Here is a 9,500-nt window from a genome sequence, read left to right as displayed (position 1 = left end):
TCATCCCGTACCCTGTCACTACAAAACTATGTAATGAATTTACCCCACCGATAAAATATTTATGCATTGTCTGTGGTTTGTAAAATTGTTTTTCTCACTATATATCACTCATACAATGTCTATTATGACGTCACGTTGCATGACATAATGTTTTTTTGCGAGTGTTTCGTGCTATAATAACGTACTGACAGTTTTGAAGACTTTCAGTAAAGGGAGAAAAAGGTTCCATCTTCGTTACTTACATTAGTTAACTGTAACATTGTCAACAGACACTCGGCAAATCGCGTGAACTCGAGTTGTTCGAACGTTACAAAAGAACGATAACTCCGTATCGACCATGTATTGATTTTCAAGCGACTAGGTATAAGTAATACACCCCCTTCACGTGACAGACTTCAACCAATCGTAAGCCAGGATTTCATCGAAAAATGAACAGAGGTGGGGTAAATGTACATTACTCGTGTCCTTGCTCAAATAGGGAATATTATACAATTATTGCATGATCGTGAGGGAAATGTGAAGATTTATTCAGCCAAGGAAAATCATATTCCCCGAGGGCTTCACCCGAGGGGAATATGATATTCCTTGGCTGAATAAATCTTCATGTTTCTCGAACATTCATGCAATAAATTGTTTATTATACCGAAACGAGCAGAAACATTAAAAATAAAAATAAACTTTCAAATTCAGCACCGCTCTTAAATTCACTTTCAATTTTAACTTAGTTTTACTGAAACAATTTACAGAAGTCCATCAGTATTTTTGTGATGTAAGGAAGGCTATTGTGACGTCTACTACTCTCGGGAGTTTTCGTTCAATGAACGATAACTATTGCGGGAAAATGCATAAGGTTTCCGAAGAGGTTGAATATGATGAAAAGCACGACGACGACAGTAAAATATGAAGTTTTATGGCGCTGTCACGTGATAATCAAGAACCAATCAGATGACGCGTTGTATAGAATAATTATAATGAAGTATAATAAATAATTTTATTATACTTTCATGTTAAATAGTCAAAGGAGTATTCTACTTAAGTATAGTAGTGTGGTCCCTTTTTACACCCTTGGTTTACCGGTTAAATATTAGCATACGGTATTTTGTTTATTTTCATTGTGTACAACGAAGTATTTCTAATTAAAACATTGTGTATTTATAATGAATAATTAAACATATCAGAAAATACAAGCCTATTTTTAACACCTATCGCACTTAAAAATGCCGGAACATTTTCCCCCGATCAGACCACGGTTTCTCTATTACATGGAAATGGGCGGAGACATTTAGATTAGATACTATAAAAAGAAGATCTTGGTATAATATTTTTCTTTCAAAGACAAATTATATGTTCAAGATTCACAATCAATTACAAATACAATTTTCTATTTACAAAACTTTGGGAATAAAAGCTATAACAAGATGAACCAAACAAGTCCATGCTGATCGATATAAAACTGAGTACGTTTCAACTGAGAACTAGCACGTTCACTGGGGGCATTTACCTGTAACGATACAAAACCACGTGGCTTGTTATGATTCTAAACAGGTCATAGAGAGGTTAATCGCATGTAAATGAAGTCAGCGAAGAGATTCTAAATCACAATACTTTTAATTAGAAAACATAGAGCACAAGGTTGTTCAACAAAGATATTTTCACTCAACCTTTACACATATAATATACACATTATATTTCAAACTCGACTCTGAACAAACCTGTGCTCGGTGTTTACGAAAGCTTTGAAGTGTGTATATGTCACTGATTTCTTTTGATATTCTTGAAAATCAAAGGACCCTACCTTCAACGCGCAGCTTCGTATGCTGCCTATATCTATTGTTTGACATTTTTAGATGATGATTCAAATAATAAAGACATTAATTAATAATAAAATTTCATTTTTAAACATTTTAATAAATGTTCGAAATTTGACGAGTAACCGGGGACCACAGATAAGCCTTATTGAGACTTGTTCTTTGATTGGCTTTAAAAACATTGGTTAAAAAGTAGTATTACCTTACCACATGCATAAACCAAGCCCTCCGGGTATCATTACATAGCAAATGTTGAAAATGCATGCAAGACGAGGGGTATCGGTATAAAAATTGTTAACTGCACAGAATGTTTTTGTGGATGGTTCACTGTGACCTTTTCTTTATATGCATGCTGAATACATTCGGTATAATAAAAAAAAATATTACTTGTTTTTTTATGGTTATGTGAAATTGTTATCCCTTCAAAGCCATTGTTGACCTCGCCTTCACCTCGGTCAACAGTGGTTTTCGTGGGATAACAATTTCATGTTACCCTGAAAAAAAATTTTTTTTTAGAAGTTAAGGTTGACCTTTAATTCTCATCTTTGTACAAGTTTGCTTGGTGGCCAAGTGAAGAAGCTTATTTGATTTTGGGTCAAAAAGTCAAGGTTATAGTAGGTTTTAATTTCTGGGCACAATCTGAGGGGTTCCTTTTGAAATATCAAACTTGAGTCAAAAGACAGAAATAAACCTTGACAATGACTTATAATTAAACAACTTGAAGCCTGCAGCTTGTACAGCATTTTTTTAGATGTAAAAAATGAACAAATTTTGGGAATTTTATAACTAAATTAGGGCAGTTTTTGACATTTAAATGGATTCACCTTTGCAACTTGAAAAATACTTTGAAGTACAGAAAGGGCGTCTTGATACATTAGAACTACTTGTCAACTGCTTTCATTGCATAATCTAAACAAGAACTACAAATTAAATCGACATAGCTTGAGTAGCAATATAAAAACCATAAGTCTCTGATGAGACTGTAGCTCTACTGGTTTGTACTTATAACAAAGGAAGAGAAAAGTAGCAATTTGACTCAAAACTTTACAACAGCAATAAATGGAATAATGATCCTTGGTTAAGTCTCTTATGGCAAGATTTATTGCAATCAGACTAAAACTGTAGGAGGAGTAGCCTTATAAAAGAATTTGACAGAAATTTCAATTTTAGTAACCATGGCAACATCATACATTAAAATAGACAATTATGTATCTTGGTGTAGTCTACTTGCATTTCAAGTTATATTAAAATCATACTAAACTGTAGGAGGAGTAGAATTTTGAAAGTATTTCCCAGAAATTTCTATTTTAGTAACTATGGCAAAATGGTTCATTGAAATCAAAAACAGATATTTTTAGTAACCTTGGCAACACCCTTCATGGAAATCAAACACCGATATACAGAATTATGCATCTTGTGTATGTCACGACAGCCGTCGTGTTCTGTTCAGTCAGACACAACAAGATTTTTTTTTCTATTTACATTTTTTTATATATAAATAAAATCAGTATTAACAATATTTACACCATATTTATACAGTTATAATTTACAATATGTATATCTTAAAAGTCTCTTTCAATCCACGTCATCCTGGTGTTTGCTCACAACCACGCATACGTCCAGACACGCCCCGTTTCACGACGGACTCCTGCCAACTGGCTCCCAGTGGGTCTCCGGTCTGTTGAACGTCATTGCCAACACACACATGACTAGATATTATCAGGATTATATCAGGAACCTTTAAATTAAATAATATTTTTAAGTCACAGGTTACTTATACCTTTAAAAAAAGACTAGTCACCATTGACTATCATTGCACAAATGGCACACCGTACAAACAGTAAATCTAACCAAACACTGTTATATATGTAGACAGCGTTAAGAATACACAATTTCTTAACACAAGTGGTTTTAACAACTAAACCCACGACACCGACTGTATAAGCGGCAAAAAAAACCCAAAATACTTTGCGTGCGTACATAACTTAGTACATGCACAAAACCAGAACATTACACGCATGAGTAACTCTACTCAGCAAAACTTGTATACGTAAACAGTAACAACAAGATGTGTTTGTGAAACACTATGCCCCCGTATGGCAGCTTATGTCGAAGGTTAAAGTTTCTCAAATGCAAGTCAAAATCCAGGCCAAAAGATAAAAAATGTTGATACCCAAGGAAAGATCTTGTCTCGAGGAAAACACCTGTGAAATTTGAAAGACCTAGATACAACTGTTCAAAAGTTATGGTGAAGGTTTAAGTTTTTTAAATAAAAGTCAAACGTCAAGGTTAAGGTCAACGTGGTTGGTATCCAAAGGAAGATCTCGTCACAAGGATTACATATGTGAAGTATGAAAGCCCTAGCACCAACCATTCAAAAGTTATGGCCAAGGTTAAAGTTTTTCAAAAGTAGGTCAAACTCCTAGGTCAAAGTCAAAGGGTCAAAGTGGTTGGTATCCAAAGGAAGGTCTTGTCACAAGGATTACATATGTGAAGTATGAAAGCCCTAGCTCCAACCATTCAAAAGTTATGGCCAAGGTTAAAGTTTTTCAAAAGTAGGTCAAACTCCTAGGTCAAGGTCAAAAGGGTCAAAGTGGTTGATATCCAGAGGAAGGTCTTGTCACAAGGAATACACATGCGAAGTTTGAAACCCTAAGCACCAACTGTTCAAAAGTTATGGCCAAGGTTAAAGTTTTTCAAAAGTAGGTCAAAGTCCAAGGTCAAGGTCAAAAGGTCAAAGTGGTTGGTATTCAAAAGAAGACCTTGTCACAAAGAATACACATGTGAAGTTTGAAAGTCCAAGCTCCAACTGTTCAGAAGTTATGGCCAAGGTTAAAGTCTCATAAAATTTTGCAAAAGTGGGTCAAACTCCAAGGTCAAGGTCAAAAGGTCAAATGTGATGGTACCCAAAGAAAGGTCTTGTCACAAGGAATACACATGTGAAATATGAAAGTCATAGCTCCAACCAATCAAAAGTTATGGGCAAGGTTAAAGTTAACAACAGACAGACAGACAAACAGACAAACAAACAGACAAACAGACAGACAGGACAAAAACAATATACCCCCGGGATCTTTCGATCCGGGGGCATAAAAAACATTACTTAACCCGTTTTCTTACAAAGTTAACAAATCTTAATGCAATATCAAAATACTAAATAATAAGAAAATTTAACTTACCCCTCATGGAGAAATGGTTACCGTTGTAAAAACTACCTATCTACACATCTTGGATTGTACGTCAAGCATGTAAAAAGTATGAAAACGTGGACCCCGGCTACGTGGTCAGCAATGCAGCGATTTAAATTCTCCAAATACAATAGGCCGTAACTGACCAATGCCTGCAATTTCTAAATTTGAGGTTCATTACACGTAACAGAATAAAGAGGTCCCATAAAGGAAAAATAAGTAAAAATCATAAACATAAATAAAACAATAATCGGGATTAAATTTTGATTGTGACAGTGTAGTCTACTTGTGTGTTGTCTACTTGTGTGCCAAGTTGTATTGAAATCAGACCAAAACTGTAGCAGGAGTAGGGTTTTGAAAGTATTTCACAGAAATTTCTATTTTTAGTAACTATGGCTACTTGTGTGCCAAGTTATATTGAAATCAGACCAAAACTGTAGGAGGAGTAGCGTTTTGAAATTGTTTACAGGCAGACAGACGGACGGCGGGCACCTTACTATCACATAAGCTCTTCTGGTCTCTGACCAGTAGAGCTAAAAATTGGATCAAGTTCACTGCACGCTCACTACCCTTGGGCACTCTGGATTAAGTATGAGCCCAACTGAGCCAAGGGGAGAGAAAATATGCTCTGAACAAGGATTTTACAGTTCTTTGACCTTGATTTTGATCTAGATAATTGGTTCAAGATTATGCATACCCTCCATCCATTGGCACTCTATAGGTCAAGTTTGAGACTGACCGAGCCAAAGGGAGAGAAAATGTGCTCTGAACAAAGATTTTACATTGACATCAAACTGATTTTTTGTACCAGAAAATTAGCTCAAAAAACAAATCACTGCACACCCACTCTCTACTCATGGGCACTCTAATGGTGATGTTTGGGCTAGATGGGCTAAGGGTTTTCTAACCTTGACCTTTCATCTAGAAAATTATTATCAAGGTCACTGCACATTCTTTATCCAAGAGCACTCTATGGGTGAAGTATGAGCTAAACTGGGCCAAGGAGAGACAAAATATGCTCCGAATAAGATTTTAACACAGAGTGGTTTTACCACCTTGACTTTTGATTGGAAAATTGATTCAAGGTCACCTGCTACCCACAGGCAATCTGGATTAAGCACAAGTCCAACTAAGACAAGAGAAAATATGCTCTGAACAAGGATTTTACAAAGAGTTTTTTTTTACCTTGATCTTTACCCCGGTAATTGGACAAGAGGCCCAAGGGCCTTAACGGTCACCTGAGTACAACAATTTAGAGGATCCATAAACTGATAAATGAAGCTTTGTTGCCCAATAGCAAGGAAAACAGTATGATGAAGATCAACAAAATAACTGTTCAAGTATCTTTCTATCTGTTCCCTATTTATCACTATTACCATGCAGACTTTTAACAAAATGTCTATATTATTACCTCTCACATTGGCCTCACTTGGCCTTTGAAGAACATTTAAAAAGATAAGTTATTTTTGTTTCATTTTTATTCATCTATTATTTCCAAGTCTACCTGATTATTAAAACTATGAAAGTACTTTCTGTATTATACAATAAATGTTATTGCATAATTCTCTTATTTTATTAACCTTTCAAATACATTATCTACAGTGATTAATTATCAAAGGTGAATGGCAAAGGGGAATAAGTTCACACAGTAGAATACAAATTAATAGAGCCCTGGCCATTACCAGAACATTTGACTAAATGGTCAAGATGTTTAAAATTCTGGTAAAAATACCTTGCTTATTAAAACTTTTACTCTGTTTGCTTCCAATATGCCCAGGAGCAGAGGAGATTTTCAAAGAAATAATGCATTTTCACTATTTAACACAGCCCTACCCTAACACCAGAACCCATGACCTAGGGTCACGGAAATTTACAAATTTGGAAGAGGTACCCTCATCATCATAACTATGCAATTAGTTGAAGATTTTCAAAGAATTCACACACTTTCACTGTATAATCAAATAGCCCCCCCCCCCCCCCCCCCCCCCCGAGAAAGAACAGAACTCCTGGGACCACAAGTTTTACAAATTTTGTAAAAGCATCCTTGCTCATCATAACTATACACCTATACACTTGTTTCTTTGCTTTACAACCACGAGTAGAAAAAAATATTTTGAAAGAAATTATGAATTTTCACTATATAATCAATAGAGCCCCCCCCCCTTTCACCAAAACCCCTGACCCAGGGGCCATGAAATTCACAATTTTGGAAGAGGCAGCCATGCTCATCATAACTATGTACTTAGTTAGTATATTTCATACCCAGTAGCAGAGAAGAAGATTTTCAAAGATTTAAGTCACTTTCACTATATAATCAATAGAGCCCCGCCCTAACACCACAACCCCTGACCCAGGGGCCATGAAATTCACAATTTTGGAAGAGGCAACTATGCTCATTATAACTATTTACTTAGTAAGTTTATCTCATACCCAGGAGCAGAGAAGAAGATTTTCAAAGATTTAATGCATTTTCACTATATAATCAATAAAGCCCCCCTCCCCCCCTTTCACCAGAACCCCTGACCCTGGGGCCATGAAATTCACAATCTTTGTAGAGGCACTCTTGCTTATCATGACTATGTACTTACTAAGTTTATTTCATACCCAGGAGGAGAGAAGAAGATTTTCAAAGATTTAATGCATTTTCACTATATAATCAATAAAGCCCCGCCCTAACACCAGAACCCCTGACCCAGGGCCATGAAATTCACAATTTTGGAAGAGGCAGCCATGCTCATCATAACTATGTACTTAGTTAGTTTATTTAATACCCAGGAGCAGAGAAGAAGATTTTCAAAGAAATAATGCATTTTCACTATATAATCAATAGAGCACCCCCCCAACACCAGAACCCCTGACCCAGGGGCCATGAAATTCACAATTTTGGAAGAGGCAGCCATGCTCATCATAACTATGTACTTGGTTAGTTTATTTCATACCCAGGAGCAGAGAAGAAGATTTTCAAAGAAATAATGCATTTTCACTATATGATGTATATAGCCCCACCCTAGCACCACAACCCCTGACCCTGGGGCCATGAATTTCACAATTTTGGTTGAGGCCTCAATCCTTATTACAATCATGCCAACAGTTTGACTGCTTGATGTCCAGGAGTAAGAAGAAGATTTTTAAAGATTGCATTAATTTTGGTGGTTTTAGCCCCACCCCTCAGGCCCCAGGGGGGGCAGTGACCAAGAAATTCACAATTTTTGTTCCCCTTCACCCATAGGTGCTATATGCCAAAATTGGTTGAAATTGGTTGAGCGGTTTCAGAGAAGAAGCTAAAAATGTTCAAATGTTAACGCACTGACACACGACGAACGCCGACGGACAAAAACGGATAGCAATAGGTCACCTGAGTGACTCAGGTGACCTAAAAATTGGTTCAAGGTCACTGCACATCCGTTACTCATGGGCAATCTGTGGGTGAAGGTTGAGACTCTCTGGGCCAAGGGGAGAGAAAATATACTCTGGACTAGGTCTTTTTTAATTCAGTGATTTTTTTACCTTGATCCTTCATCTAGAAAATTGGTTCAAGGTCACTGCACACCCTCCACCCACAGGTACTCCATATTTGGGCTAACCTGGACCAATGGGGAAAGATATATGCAATCTATTGGTGAACTTTGAGCCTGACTGGGATAAGTGGAGAAAATATGCTCTGGACAAATAAAATTGGATGGACAGACAGATTGAACACTAGTGCACCCACACAATGGGCCCTAATTAGGAATTAAGGGTAGCTGGACAGTCTGAGCCTGCCAATTCTCAGTTTGTACTTGATAAACAGGTGCTAGGTGGCTACATGAAAAGGTCAAATGTCATCAACAATGTGAATATAAGTACTAGTTCAGAATTTGAGAAATAATATCTGTACGTTATGCATTGAAAGGTATTCTCTGGTTTGTGTGCTCTTCATTCAAATCAATCTAGATGCCAGATATAGTGATGTTTCTACAAACTATATTGGAAAGTAATACATCTAAATCACATAGTGTTGTCAACAAGTACTAGGTTAAAGATGCAAGTATCGGTTAGTAAAACTGCTACTCGTTTACACGGATATATAGACATTATAAGTAGGAAAGAACTTTTGCTTTTAAATGTACATGTATACTAAGATGTCACCAATTTTATTTGTCATTAGTCTAGATCTAGAATTTCACAAATACGATGGATTTATTTTGATTACTTTTCACAATTTATCTAATTAATGGCTTTGATTCCCAAGGAGTATAATACAAATTTTGAAGACCTAATTTAATTATTACCTTATCAATTACCTGATTTAACAAGATGCTGCCCCAGAGAACAAAGGCATGGCAATCTTTTAAAAGAAATTCTGATGTTAAATCCATAAAGGTTAGATGATTATGTGAAATTACAAACATGCAAAACAGCCATTAACTTCTGATTGTAACATTCATTATAAATAATTGTGACAATGTTTTCAAACTGGCATTATTCATAATATTGCCATCGATTTCTAGGTCTCGTCTATAAA

Source organism: Saccostrea echinata, unplaced genomic scaffold (assembly GCF_033153115.1).
Source record: "Saccostrea echinata isolate AGI-Se365-2 ecotype Australia unplaced genomic scaffold, CSIRO_AGI_Sech_v1 ptg000023l, whole genome shotgun sequence".
Taxonomy (NCBI): Eukaryota; Metazoa; Mollusca; class Bivalvia; order Ostreida; family Ostreidae; genus Saccostrea; species Saccostrea echinata.
Note: the sequence above shows the minus strand (reverse complement) of the source record.